Here is a 13,732-nt window from a genome sequence, read left to right as displayed (position 1 = left end):
ATTCCTGCTTCCTCCCGTGTCCATGTCCTTTGGCTGAGTTGAGATTCTAGCAGGTCGGAAGGAAAGAGTTACAGCGGCATCGCATGCTTAATTGCCACTGGGTATCCAGAATGAGGTGGCACGGGAGGTCAGGGAATGTTGGGCAGCTGTGAGTAGCAATAGCGAGGATTTTTATTTTGTAAGAGTAGAAATGCATGGAAGAATTTCTTCTCTTAGCAATTTGAGATGTGGGTCCTACTAGTAAAAATCTCCATTGCATTTTGATGAGTCTGTTTTTAGGGCAACATTAGTTTTAACAATAAGGCTAGAGGGGTGATTGCCTCTGAATAGGAAAGGACACTGTTGAAATAGACTGTGTACATCTGTTTTTCTTGGGTCTCTCAAAGAATTGGTGGGACTAGGAGAAAGTCATTGGAGATTTCCCATTTGAATCAGCAGTGAGGCCAACTGGTACCCCAGTCAGTGATGTGAGAGTCAGGTCATGGTGTCGGACTCCAAGCTATAGAAAAATATTATTAAAGACAAGATATGTTTTCACATTTCTCTCCTCTGTTGTTGAATCTGTTCTGTGAAAAATGTCACGAAGATGCAGTAAAATGTGTCCTTTACAAAGCATTTTGATGTTTTCTTATCTTTATACAGGTATATTAAATACAAATAGTACAGATGTCTAAGGAATATGTACACTTAATAGAGTTTAGTCTCACGGTAAGAATGACACACGGAGCAAGATATACAAATATTAAAGGAAAATTATTTTTTTAAGTTCTTATCATAAAAAGAGTAAGAGTTAAATATGTATTTTTGTACAATATATTGTTAAATATAAAGATAGTGAAAATAAATGTACAGTGTTGAAGGCAAGAGAGAGGCTTTACACACATGTAATTAACAATCGTAATCCCTATGGGACCTCAGCTTTCCCATCTACAAAATGATAAAGTGAACTAGAAGAACTTTCTGTCTTTAATATTTATTTCTTTCTATATGCTTCAGGGTATGATTGGAGCAATGTTAAGATTAACCTAATCAATAAGTAATTATTAAGCTCCTGCCAAATACTTACTATTTTATTACTGGAGCAAGGAATTTATTCACATTACAGAAATGTAATGCTACTGGTAAAATGCTGGTGGTAATCAGTTAACTTGAGCTAACTATTCACCATGTACTGGGATTATATACATTGCTCTGAATATTCATGATCTAATATCTAGCGTTTTCCCATATATTTTCTGATATAAGCCAATGTAGCAGCAAGTGCAGTTGATGTGATGGAACTCACTTTCATTCTAGAAAGAAGACAACATGACTTGTTGATGTCATCTGGAGGGCTTCTGAAGCATAAGCCACTGAGGGTCTCAGGCTTCTCATTTAGTTTCTGTCCTTGACCTTCATTTCCAGAGAGGGGCCTTTAACTGCCTTCCCTTTGGTTCCTTTCTATAGCACTGGAGCCCAGCATCAGTGCTGTAGAGACCATAGCAAGAGTCTAAATGAGCAGGCAGTATGGTACAGTGGTTCAGAGCCTGGGCACTGGAGTTAAGACTTGCCTGGGTTAGAATCCACTTACTGTGTAAACTTGGGCAAGTTTCTAAACCTCTCTGTGCTCAGTTTTCTCATCTGTAAAATGGAATATCGTCAAATAGGTTCTTAGGATTACGTGGGACAGAACACACTGGAGCTTTTAACACAGTGGCATCTTCACACTCTGTGTCACATGTTAGTTACTGGTATTCTGTTTTCTGCTTCCCTAAAGAGTGGGGGCTTGACACTCTATGGGCTCATCTGATAAGCTCCAGCCCAGAGGGTAGCCTGGAAACTACATGATTGAGCCTGCGTTTTCATAGCTGGGGTTCTTTCCCTGCCTTGGGGAGGCCTAGCTCTACCTTGGGATATTGGGGACATTTTTGTGTAGATATACTGGGAGATACTGTGGGTTTGGTTCCAGACCACCACAAAAAAGCAAAGATTGCAATAAAGCGATTATCACAATAAAGTGAGCCACACGAGTTTTTTGGTTTCCCAGTGCATATAAAAGTATGTTTGGGCTTCCCTGGTGGCGCAGTAGTTGAGAGTCCGCCTGCCGATGCAGGGGACGCGGGTTCGTGCCCCGGTCTGGGAAGATCCCACATGCCGCGGAGCGGCTGGGCCCGTGAGCCATGGCCGCTGAGCCTGCGCATCCGGAGCCTGTGCTCCACAACAGGAGAGGCCACAGCAGTGAGAGGCCCGCGTACCGCAAAAAAAAAAAAAAAAAGTATGTTTATACTATACTGTATTCTGTTAAATGTAGTGTGTTGTGTCTAAAAAAATCAATGTACATTATCATAATTAAAAAATATTTTATTGCTAAAAATGCTAACCATCATCTGAGCCTTCAGCGAATTGTAATCTTTTTGCAGGCGGAGGGTCTTGCCTGGATGTTGGTGGCTGCTGAGTGATCAGGGTGGTGGTTACTAAAGGCTGGTGTGACTGTGGGAATTTCTTAAAATAAGACAACAGTGAAGTTTGCCACATAGGTTGACTCTTCCTTTCATGATTTCTCTGTAGTATTTGTTGCTGTATGATAATTTTCCCCACAGTAGAACTTCTTTCAAAACTGGAGTCAATCCTGTCATACCCTGGTGCTGCTCTATCAACTTGGTTTATGTCATATTTTAAATCCTTTGTTGCCATTTCAACGATCTTCACCAGGAGTAGATTCTATCTCAAGAAACCACTTTCTTTGCTCATCCATAAGAAGCAACTCCCCATCCATTCACGTTTTATCATGAGAGTGCAGCAATTCACTCATATCGTCAGGTCCCACTTCTAATTCTAGTTCTCCTGCTATTTCCACCACATGTGCAATTACTTTCTTCACTGAAGTCTTGAACCCCTCAAAGTCACCCCCTCAAAGGGTTGGAATCAACCTCTTCCAAACTCCTGTGAATGTTGATATTTTAACAAATGTTCTTAATGGCATCTAGAATGGTGAATCCATTCCAGAAGGTTTCCAATTTGTTTTGTCCAGATCCGTCAGAGGAATCACTGTCTATGGCCCTACAAAATGTGTTTTTTAAAGAGTGAGACATGAAAGTTGAACTGATCCATGGGTTGCAGAATGGACGTTGTGTCAGCAGGCATGAAAACAACATTACTCTCTTTGTACATCTTCATCAGAGCTCTTGGGTGACCAGGTGCATTGGCAATGAACAGTAATATTTTGAAAGGAATCTTTTTTTTCTGAGCAGTAGGTCTCAACAGTGGGCTTAAGATTAAGTAAACCATGTTGTAAACAGATGTGCTGTCATCCAGGCTTTGTGATTCCATTTGCAGAGCACAGGCAGAGTAGATTTAACATAATTCTTAAGGGCCGTAAAATTTTCTGAATGGTAGATGAGCACTGGCTTCAGCTTTAAGTCGTCAGCTGCATTAACCCCTGACAAGGGAGTCAGCCTATCCTTTGAAACTTTGAAATGAGGCATTGACTTCTGTGTAGCTGTGAGAGTCCCAGATGGCATCTTCTTCCAATAGAAGGCTGTTTCATCTACATGGAAAATCTGTTGTTTAGTGTAGCCACCTTCGTGAATTATCTCAGTTAGATCTTCTGGATAACTTGCTGCAGCTCCTACATCAGCACTTGCCGCTTCACCTTGTACTTTTACGTTGCGGAGACAGCTTCTTTTCTTAAACCTCGTGAACCAACCTCTGCTAGCTTCAAACTTTTCTCCTGCGGCTTCCTCACCTTTCTCAGCCTTCATAGACTTGAAGAGAGTCAGGGCCTTGCTCTGGATTAAGCTTTGGCTTAAGGGAATGTTGTGTCTGGTTTGATCTTCTAACCAGACCATTAAACTTTCTCCATATCAGCAATAAGGCTGTTTTGCTTTCTATCATTTGTGTGTTCACCTGAGTAGCACTTTCATTTCCTTTAAGAACTTTTTCTTTGCTTTCACAACTTGGCTAACTGTTTGCACAAGAGGCCTAGCTTTCGACCTCTCTCGGCTTTTGAGATGCCTTCCTCACTAAGCTTAATCATGTCTAGCCTTTGATTTAAAGTGAGAGACTCTTTCACTTGAACATGCAGAGGCCACTGTAGGGTTATTAATTGGCCTAATTTCTATATTGTTGTATCTCAGGGAATAGGGGGGCCCGAGGAGAGGGAGAGAGATGGGGAACTTCTCCGTGGAGCAGTCAGAATACATCCAACAGTTATTAAGTTTGTTGTTTTATATGGCCGAGTTTCGTCCCCAAAACAATTAAAACGGTAACATCAAAGATCACTGATCACAGATCACCATAACAAATATATTACTAATGAAAATGTTTGAATATTGTGAGAATTACCAAAATGTGACACAGAGACACGAAGTGAGCAAAAGCTGGTGGGAAACTGGCGCCGATAGACTTGCGAGACGCAGGGTTGCTGCAAACCTTTCATTTAAAAAAAATGCTATATCTTTGAAGCACAATAAAACAAAGTATGCCTGTACTCACCCTTTTCTCTAAATGTGGGTGATGTGAGAGAATATGTCATCGATTATTTCTGGCCCATGAAAAGTTTCTCCAGTAATTTTATCTTTACAAATCTCTCCAAAGGAAATAATCGTAGCTGGGTAAATGTATTTATTGAAGCTTTACTTATAATAGTTAAAAAAATGGAAACAACCTACGTGTATAATACTAGAGGAATGGTTAAATAAAAGATTCTAAATTATACATTAATTATCATACAACCATTAAAAATATATTGGAAGAATGTTTATAACTTGGAAACTTTTTATAATGGAAAAAAAAGACATAAAACTATATATAGACAACATTGTAAATCAATGATACTTTAATTAAAAAAACTATGTATAGTAAAACCCTGGTTATATTGAATAAATTTAAATATATCTACACATATATGTATATACTATGTATTTATATATCCACAAACCTGTGCATTGATGAAATTGCATAGAACTAAATACACACAGACGCAAACACAAATGAGTACAGGTAAAACTGGGGCAAACTGGGGCTTCCCTGGTGGCGCAGTGGTTGAAAGTCCGCCTGCCAATGCAGGGGACATGGGTTCATGCCCCGGTCCGGGAAGATCCCACATGCGTCTCCGCCTGTGCGTCCGGAGCCTGTGCTCGGCACCGGAAGAGGCCACGACAGTGAGAGGCCTGCGTACCGCAAAAAAAAAAAAAAAAAGGGGGAAATCTGAATAAGATTGGTCAGTTGTATCAATGTCAGTGTCCTTGTTTTTATATTTATAAAATGTTACCATTGGGGTAAACTGGGTAAAGGGTACAAGAGAAGTCTCTGTGTTATTTCATACAACTGCATGTGAATCTACAATTATCTCAACAAAAAATTCCATTAAAAAAAATGGCACCAGGGGACTTCCCTAGCAGTCCAGTGGTTGAGACTTCTCCTTCCAATGCAGGGGGTGCGAGTTCGATCCCTGGTCAGGGAGCTAAGATCCCACATGCCTCACGGCCAAAAAAGCCAAAACATAAAACAGAAACTATATTGTAATAAAAATTCAATAAAGACTTAAAAAAAAAAATGGTCCACATCAAAAAAAGAAAAGAAAAAAAAACTTTAAAAAATGGCACCAGACCTAGATGGTTTTACAAATGAGGTTTGCTGATCCTTCAAGGAACAGATACTTGTTCCAAAGCTTAGAGAATGACAGAAGATTTCATGAGGTTGGCATTATTCTGTGTCAAAACCAGACAAGGAAAGCACAAGAAAACAAATCTTTAGGCCAGTTTCACTTGTGATCATAGATGCCAAAATTTTATTTTATTTATTTACTTTTTAAACATCTTCATTGGAGTATAATTGCTTTACAATGGTGTCTTAGTTTCTGCTTTATAACAAAGTGAATCAGCTATACACATACATATATCCCCATATCTCCTCCCCCTGGCCTCTCCCTCCCACCCGCCCTATTCCACAATTTTAAATAGAATGTTATCAAACCGAGTACAGCAGCTTATTAAAAGAATAATGATGAGTTCAAGTAGGGTTTATCCAAGGAATGCTTCAGCATCAGAAAACAATGCAGTTATTAACAGTTTAAGGGAGATAACAGTATGGTCATCTCAACAGATTCAGAAAAGCATCTGATAAAAATTTACAAAAATGTTAATATAAAGGTCTAATATCTGGTTAACTGAAGGCTTACTGTATTAGGGTTAGTACATCTGTGCTGAAGACTCAATACATTTGACATGTTTAAGAACCAGAAAGCCACTGTGTACTGAGTTGTTAGGCAACAGTCTCTGCATGGATGACAGGTGTGTGACAGTGCGGTAAATTATGGGTCATGACATATATAGATCCTAATTCACATTAAGTTGTTGTTCTAGCGTTGTCATGTTTCACTTGTGTGCCCTCCCAAATTAAGATAACACAGGAGATGATATTGAAGGGTATGATGATGAGTCAGGTATGCTGTAGTTCAGTTTCTGGTATTACCACCTAAAAGCCACATGACCTTGGGGAAGTTTCTTATCATCTCTGAGCTCGTTTTTCTCAGTGTAAAATTGGGAATTATAATATTTTACTTTTGGGTTAATTTTGAAGATTAGCCTCAATAATGACTGAAAACTTCTAACAAAAAACCTGACCCAAAGTAGGTGTTATAAACTCATTTAATCCTCTTTCCTTTCAGCTTTAAGTTTCATGATTCCCGAGTATATTATATATGCACAAATATGTATGCATGTTTCTCGCTTGCATTCTGACCCTTGGCACCAAGGGACATATATATATATATATATATATATATATATATATATATATATATTTATATCTTGTGTGTGTGTGTGGTACGCGGGCCTTTCACTGTTGTGGCCTCTCCTGTTGCGGAGCACAGGCCCCGGACGCGCAGGCTCAGCGGCCATGGCTCATGGGCCTAGCCGCTCCGCGGCATGTGGGATCTTCTGGGACCAGGGGCACGAACCTGCGTCCCCTGGATCGGCAGGCGGACTCTCAACCACTGCGCCACCAGGGAAGCCCACCAAGGGACATATATTTTCACACATTTATGACCAGTTTATTTTTCACCAAGCAGGGTGTGATGCTGAATTATATTTTTTTCTTTCCTGCATCATCCGTTTCCTGGATTACATTCAAGTAAAGCTCAAAATAGACTTGCATACGGGTTGGAAATTTAGTTGAGAATTGAAAAATCTAACATAGAACTTGGGATTATAATTGTAAAATGCTTAAAGGAGGTCTTATAAACACTGATTTATCTGTTAGGTTTACTAATGAATTAAAATCGTAACTTCATTTATGTCTCATCTCTGAACTCATTTAGATAAGAGTGCAGAGTATTTTGGTTTGAGTATTTTGTTTATTTTTGAGTTGATTCGATTTTGTAATTGTCCTGATTAGTTATTGGATGAAGTTTTATATTTGGTAAGTCAGTTAGTAGTTAACTCATGTTACTGCACATCAAACAAGGGCAAAGCTCTTGCTTGTCTTGCAGATTAAAAAGAAATGACATGATACCTACCTTCAAGTAACTATTATCTACCTTTTGATTGTTTAGGGTAATTGCACCTGGGTTGAACCCACATTTAACATATGCATTCTTTGTAAACTATGGATCAGTTTGTTTTTGTCTGAATCTAGTTAAACGTATCTAGCAATCAAAACTGCATAAGAACTACGGTTGAGAAGGAAAAGAAGAACCCCTTGTAGAAGAGAAGTTACTGCTTTCCTAGAAAAAAGCCTTCCCTGAAGTGGCACAGTGTGCTAGAGAGAAACCAGAATTAGACACTGGATTTTCATACTTTTTAGTTCTCCTTCACCTGCTCTGCAAGCAAAGACTTCCGAATATTAAAATGTACAAAAGACACAAAGAGCAAGAAAGTATTTAGAACCTGTATAGGCTATTGATATTTATGTCACGGGAGAAAGAAATCTTACATTTCATCCAGTTTAATTCTCCATACTTTATAAGCTTTGGACACTTAAAGGGGAGAGCTAGACCTTATACTATGTGTTCAGTTGATCAAATAGTCTTAGCTGATGAATGAAAGAGGTATACAAGTGTTGGGATGATTTTCACTGTGTTCTTTTGGATTCTGCCTTTTCAGTATGTAACAATGGGTTTTGGAGCTAGAATTGACTTGTCCAAGATCACATAGTTAGTTAGTGGTGGAGTTATAAGTTGGGCCCAGGCTGATTTGTTGCTGTTTTCTTCTTACCATAACACATTCCCTTTTTGGCTCCTGCCTCTAATGATTAGCACCTAATACACTTATTTCTGCCACATGTTTGATAAATAAATGAAATTCCAAGTGGAACATACATTATATGTTGTATACTCCGCATCAGTGTGTTTTGCGCAAAATGAATACTTAAAGTGATGTTGAGATAATTTCAGAACTTCCAGCAAAAGATGCGCTCCTGCTAACTTCTTTATTGCCTGTGAACCTTTTGGCTGATTAGGGGAGGAGGGCTGAGAGCACTAGGATCTGGAAGACCCAGAGAGAGAGAGACTGAAGTCAAGTTGATTTGTAAATCTTGGGAAGATTGTGGAGACTTAAAGGCAGAAAAGGAGATAAAAACTTCATGGAGATAAGAATCAAAACTGGAAGCAAAATCCTCATGAATTACTACCACATTTTATGTAGGTAGCGAACTGCTGTTGTAGGTTGAGGGAAGAAGAACATTCTTTGGATTTTTATACTAAAATTATGTCAGAGCCTTCAGGGAAAAATGTCTGTGGAACTGAGGGCCCAGGTAGAAGCACTTTTCGCCAGCATTGGATAATCTTCTAACATTTTTCTCTGGAGTACTGACGTCAATCTTAGTGTAATAACATGAATATATTTGAGTCCGAGTTTTACAGAAAATAAGTCTGTGGGATGATATTTTTAAGAATTGAATTTTGTTAAAAGACAATGACGTGAGAAATTACTACAGTGATCTCCTACTGTGTGCTTAGCACTATGGTAGGCATTTCCCATTTATTGCCTATAATTGTCTCACAACTGCTAGGCGGTATTACTTGCCATGGCTGTATTTTAGGTGACAGAGCGGAAGTCAGATCCTCAGTTTTTCTAGCTTTAAATAGCCCTGGCTTGATACTGTAATCTTTCAAGAGAGCAGTGAGAGTGTTTAAATGTATAATCACTTTTTAAAGCAATCTGATGGGTGCAGCCCCCATTAGTGATGGGTCAGACCCTTCATTTGCATTGTTGGGCCAATATGCTAGGTCACACATTTCCTGATTTCTTTACCAACATTTAGCATCTTACCCCAAAGGCTTATCTCCCCAAGCTTCTGTCTGTGGAGAGAATGGGAGAACTGAGTGTAGAATGAATAGGAATCTCCTTAAATACCAGATCTGCTGGTGTCTGGCTGTAGGGCTTTCAGCAGGTTACTTAGTCTCTCTGGGCCTCAGTTTTCTCATCTGTGAAAAGAAGATGAGTCACAGTAGCAGCTCATCGAGATGCTATGAGGTTTAGAGTTCCTGCACGTCAAGCATTTAGGAGAGTGCCTGGTGTGGAATAGGCACTAGCCTCCTGCTGACGCTAATTGAAATGGATGGCTAATTAGGTGTGCTGATCAAAGAAGAAAGCATCCTCTTTTGAGGTTTTGAAACTGAGACAGAGAAGAATGATGGTGCCACTGACCAGATGGGAAAGACAAAAGGAGAGGCGGAATTTTTTTCTGTTTTTTTTTTTTTGTGTGTGGCTGTTGTTTTTTGGTGAAAAGAGGTGGTGTTTTACCTCTTCAGCTCTTGTTCTCATCTGGAGAGTGAAGAGCAGGTTCTAGGTCAGTGGTTCTCAGCTTTTCCTGCACATTAAACTCATTCAGGGAGCTTTTCAAAGCTCTCTGTACCTGAGCCCCACCCAGGACCAATTAAACCAGAATCTCTGGGGATGGGGCCCAGCCAGCTGGAAAGCTCCCCAGGAGATTCTAACTTCTAGTAGATTTGAGAAGGGAACTGTTTTGGATGCTTGTGTGATCTCCTTCAGCTCCGGAGGAAGTCGGGCACTCAAGATTTTGTCTTCTTAAACCATGCTCTCCACTGCCTGTGACCCAGCCACGTGGAATACAGTGGCTTCCCAGGACAGTTCTGCTACCTGGCACAGTCTAAGCTGTGTAGAATTGGGAAGTGCTCGCTCCGTCTGAGCTTTTTCCTCCTCTACCCTTCTCTTCAACATCTCTTTCTCTTGGGTTATACTCTTCTGAATTATGTTGGTGGATTAGGATGCCATTTGAGAGGTCTTTAGACAGAAGATTATGCATGTATAAATGAAATTTATCTAAGGATGTCTTAAACATTTTGAAATATTTCCCTTGCCTTTTGAAAACTCTCCTTGGTGGAACAAAGGATGTCTGTCCTCTTGGCCTGGTTGCAGAAAAGCATGTTTGGTCAGCTTATTAGATTTGCCTGAGTTCACGCTTTGAGCAGAGAGATGGTGTGTTTTACTGATTGAAAATGTATTCTAGGGCTTGTCTGAATGTACTGGTCATGCATAAGCCGAGCACACGTGTCTTAATGATGGCCCTCTTATTGTAACTGCACTTCGGCTACTTGAACCTGGTTCAGGTCGAATTAATTCCATGGAAATAGACTGTTTCCGGTTGGAGTTGGGAAGAGAGAGTGCTTTAGGCTGTCCTGTGAATAAGACATCTGAGTTGTCTTTAGTTCTTTCTTAAGTAAAAAAGCAGCAGCCCATTGTCTAATCTATTCATAGTTTACTTTGTTCAGATATCTAATTTGGGAGCATGTTTGCCCTCGCTCAACTCTGAACACAATTTTCCATCCCTTGAATAAAAGAGGATCTCTTTAATTGACTCAGGGGGAAAAAACCTTGTTTAAGAATTCTGGAGTTCTCAAAGCTTTTAAAAACAGCTCTGCAGGATAACATTAAAATGCTGACCCTTTAGAAACTACCACTCAACATGTATCTGTCCTACAGTACAGATGGAAAAAGTATTATTCTTAGCAAGCTGTTAGCGTGAGACATTTGCTATGATTCATAGGCTTTTAAACCCAATGAGTCTGTAACATCCAGAAGAAAATTTATCGTTACTGTTTATTATTTTGGCGACAATAGGGTTAAATCTGTCTTTACAAAGTATTAAGTGTGCACAGAGACTAGTCTTAGAAATCAAGGAAGTGGAAATGTGAATTCTACTCCCCTCCCCCCAGTGTATCCCCTGATAGATGTTCCGGAGCTTTAATAGAATAAAATTGGCAGGTAAAGGCATTTGTTCTCAGTGGAAATTGAGGTCTGTTGCAGGAGTCATTAACTCTAGCTTTGGACGAGCAGTTCTTAAAGTGTGGATGGATCGCGGCATCTTTATCACCTAGGATCTTGTTAGAAATGTGGGTTCTGGGCCATACTCCAGTCCAACCAAATCAGAAATCTGGGGGTGGGGCCCAGCAATCTGAGTTTTTAAAAGCCCTTCGGGTGATTTTTGTGGCATGCTAGAATTTGAGAACTACTGAGAAATGGTTCTCATCCCTGACGGTACAGGCACCACTAAAGGAGGGCCCCTAGTGGTGGGGCCCAGATATCAGTGTTTTTTTTTTTTTAAAGCTGCCTTGGTGATTCTACTGTGCAGGCAGGCTTGCAGACCAATGCTTTAGGGCGCTGCTACTCAAAATGTGGGCACTGGACCAGCAGCCTGAGCATCACATGGGAGCTCATTAGAAATACAGAATCCCAAACCCCATCTGAGACTGCTGACTTCTAATTTGCATTTTAACAAGACTCTCGGTGACTCATAGCCACATTATAGTTGGTAAAACGGTACTTTATAGAAATAGTGAGTTTCCTTTAAAGAAGTCAGTCCCTAGAATGCCCTTAATTTACAGTTTTGAGGGGAGGCAGAATAGCTGCTTTGGCTTCTGTCTGGTGTTGACTCAGGGAAGCAGGCACTGATGAGGACGCAAGGGATGGCTCAATAGCTACTGCTTAGGAGATCCTGGGACCATGAGGTATAACAGTAGCCCATAAGCCATCATCATTTAAGCAGTTAAGACACTCCCCGGTGCAAGTAATAAAACTCCCAACTCAGATTGGCATAAGAAATAAAAAGAAACTTTTTGGCTAAGATAATGGAGAAGTCCAGGAGTAGTTTTGTCTTCAGGCTGCACTGCATCAAGAGGCTTAAGTATCAGGTCTTGGGTTTTACATATCTTTCAGTGCAACTTTCCTTTCTCAGGTTTACTCCCAGGACTTCTACTAATTAAGGTAACAGCTCAGCTGTTGTTAAAAAGAGATTTCCCCAAATACAGTGGCTTAAAATAGCTGTTTTATTTCCCTTTGACATAACAGTCCAAAGACAGAGCTGGTGGGATGGTTTTACCATGTTCCCATGCAGCTCTTATCTGTGGCTCCAAGGTGACCGCTTCATCCTTCCCGTCTCCCAGCCAGGAGGAAGAGTCAAAGGGTGGACATGCACATTCCTCCTTAGGCCACAGCCTGGAAGTGTAGCGTCACTTCCACTTACATCCCATTGGCCAGAGTATAGTCATGGCTACACAAGATGCAGTGCAGGTTGGGAAATGTCTCTACGTGGGCAGCCACGTGCCTAGTAAGAATCTGGAGAGGTCGTATTACTAAAGAAGGGACGATTTTGGATATAGATGACAACCAGGAGAAACCACGCCCCTTGTGGCAAGATGGGGTATGGCAACTTCAGGTTAGCAAACAGCCCGTCTTCTCAGCAGTTGTGGTAGAAAGAGCTTCTCTTTCCCAGTTATTCTAGTAAGAATCCGAAAATAGCTTTTCAGTAACTCTTTTTTTTTAATATAAATTTATTTATTTATTTATTTGGCTGTGTTGGGTCTTCATTGTTGCTGTGCATGGTCTTTCTCTAGTTGCAGCGAGCGGGGGCTTCTCTTTGTTGCGGTGCACGGGCCTCTCATGGCAGTGCCTTCTCTTGCTGCAGAGCACGGGCTCTACAGCGCGGGCTCGGTAGTTGCAAAGACTAAAGGTGAGGAAGAGCACCTGTGGGATTGTAAGCAGAGTCTATTTGACTAGATGCAGAGCAAAGGGGCAGAGGAAGGTAGTAAAGAGATAAGGCTGAATACTATGGCAGGACCCAAACTGATTTGGGTGTTTTTGTTTTGTTTTGTTTTGTTGGTACGTGGGCCTCTCGCTGCCGTGGCCTCTCCCGCTGCGGAGCACAGGCTCCGGACGCGCAGGCTCAGCGGCCACGGCTCACGGGCCCCGCCGCTCCGCGGCATGTGGGATCCTCCCGGACCGGGGCACGAACCCGTGTGCCCTGCATCGGCAGGCGGACTCTCAACCACTGCGCCACCAGGGAAGCCCCGCCCCCCGTCATTGACTGTTGATTGGCTTGACCTGACTGCCTCTGGCCTAGGTCATATGCATCATCCCTGGAGCTACAAGGGGAGAAGAGCCTGAATCCTCTTGGACTGTGATAGGAGAAGGCTGGGCTCCCCAGATAAAACTGGAGTGACTGTTACCTGAGGGAGGAAAATGAATGCTGTCAAAATGGGACGCAGCTTTTTTTCCCTTCACCTGTGCTCTGGCTCTTACTACAGTAACTTTTCTCTCCTCTTTCAAGCCTGACCTTCACCTTACCTGATTTTGCCAGGGTAAGATATTTGACACACACAACAGTTTGCCTTGGGGCTTACACTCCTGATGACCGTATCTTGGAAGTAGGTTCATATCTTGGAAGGGGGGGGGGGGCATATGTTGGAAGGGGGGGGGTCATAACTTGGAAGGGGAGGGCGTAACTTGGGTGT

General features: G+C 41.3%; 1 protein-coding gene across 2 annotated transcripts in view; it reads left to right on the top strand.

Moving 5' to 3' along the window:
- The window catches only part of SDC2 (syndecan 2), a 124,199-nt gene that overhangs the window by 6,412 nt on the left and 104,055 nt on the right, over positions 1-13,732 (top strand). Inside the window, exon 2 of one of the 2 annotated variants that reach the window (XM_007454420.1) lies at positions 9,096-9,101. The exons of the other annotated variant lie outside the window; for it this stretch is intronic. The gene's annotated coding sequence lies outside the window, so the exon portion shown is untranslated. The remainder of the gene's footprint in view (positions 1-9,095; positions 9,102-13,732) is intronic. 2 annotated transcript variants of the gene reach the window in all.

This window comes from Lipotes vexillifer, unplaced genomic scaffold (genome assembly GCF_000442215.2).
Source record: "Lipotes vexillifer unplaced genomic scaffold, Lipotes_vexillifer_v1.1 scaffold457, whole genome shotgun sequence".
Taxonomy (NCBI): Eukaryota; Metazoa; Chordata; class Mammalia; order Artiodactyla; family Lipotidae; genus Lipotes; species Lipotes vexillifer.
This window is presented reverse-complemented; position numbering and strand designations above follow the sequence as displayed.